This window comes from Tamandua tetradactyla, chromosome 9 (genome assembly GCF_023851605.1).
Source record: "Tamandua tetradactyla isolate mTamTet1 chromosome 9, mTamTet1.pri, whole genome shotgun sequence".
NCBI lineage: Eukaryota > Metazoa > Chordata > Mammalia > Pilosa > Myrmecophagidae > Tamandua > Tamandua tetradactyla.
The window spans coordinates 26,428,572-26,429,921 of record NC_135335.1 but is presented as its reverse complement, the minus strand read 5'-3'; the positions used below and the strand labels follow the sequence as shown (position 1 = coordinate 26,429,921).

General features: G+C 37.4%; 1 pseudogene; it reads left to right on the top strand.

The window, feature by feature from the left end:
* Nucleotides 1-208: 208 nt before the first annotated feature.
* LOC143646015 (olfactory receptor 14A16-like) lies at nucleotides 209-1,140 on the top strand (annotated as a pseudogene).
* Nucleotides 1,141-1,350: the final 210 nt, after the last annotated feature.

Here is a 1,350-nt window from a genome sequence, read left to right as displayed (position 1 = left end):
AAAGCAAATTAGTCAATAAATGAGTTATGATCAATACACTGAAGACTATGCACATGGAAGTAATAGTTCAGTAATTCAAATAGGACATTACCATATGTAGAGACCAATTATGATATGTATACTCTTTACTCTTGTGAGATTTGAATTTGTTGATTTTTGTATCTTTCTTTTTGTTTATTGATATTTTGAACATATTATGAATGCAGTAATGAGAAATGAAACGACTGTGACTGAATTTATCCTCATGGGATTTCCTACTAGTCAACATATGTACATTTTGCAGTCAATGCTCTTCTCATTCATTTATTTGTGGGCCCTGCTGGGAAATGCCCTCATTATCACGATAATAGCTTTGGACCAGCACCTCAAAACCCTCATGTACTTCTTCCTGAAAAATTTGTCCTGCCTGGATTTCTGCCTCATTTCAGTTACAACCCCCAAAACCATTGTCAACTCCTTGACCCACAACAACTCCATCTCCTTCCTTGGCTGCCTAGCACAAGTGTTTTTATGGTGTTTTCAGCAACTGCAGAGGTGCTCCTCCTCACAGCAATGTCCTTTGATCGCTATGCTGCCATCTGCCATTCCCTGCACTATGAGGTCATCATGAACATGAGCGCATGTGTGCAGATGGCAGCCGTGTCTTGGGTGGGTGGTTTTCTGAATGCTGTGATGCACACAGTTGGTACCTTCTCCTTCTCCTTCTGTGGGTCTAATGTGGTACATCAGTTTTTCTGTGGCATTCCCCAATTATTAGCTATTTCTTGTTCAGAAAATTTAATGAAAGAAATTGTGCCCATCCTCATTACTTCCATCTTGGATTTCTGCTGTTTCATTTTCATCACTGTTTCCTACATCTATATCTTCTCCACTGTCAGGAAGATTCCATCAAAAGTAGGCCAGTCAAAAGCCTACTCCACTTGTCTTCCACACTTGGTGGTCATTTTGTTATTTTTTTCCACTGGTTTCACTGCCCATCTAAAGCCAACTTCAGGGTCCCCTTCTGTTTTTGACATAGTAATTTCTGTGTTCTACACTGTAGTACCCCCAACCTTGAATCCCATCATATATAGTCTAAGAAACAAGGCCATGAAGATGGCTTTTCATATGTTTAGAGAAAGAAGTATCATCAAAAAGTAGAATATATTGTTCTTAATCTTCAATAGCAAAAATAATTTACAAGTTTAAACCTACTATTTAATTCAGTTTTCCTCCAAATTTTATAAGTAAATATTTAAAAGGCAAAAAAAGGGTCACTGCCTCATTAGGTATTTTCATTGAGCAGAGAAATTGCATGTCTCTGTTATTATTAAACTTTGAGAATTCCTAAAGTTATGGATCTTTTTTCCA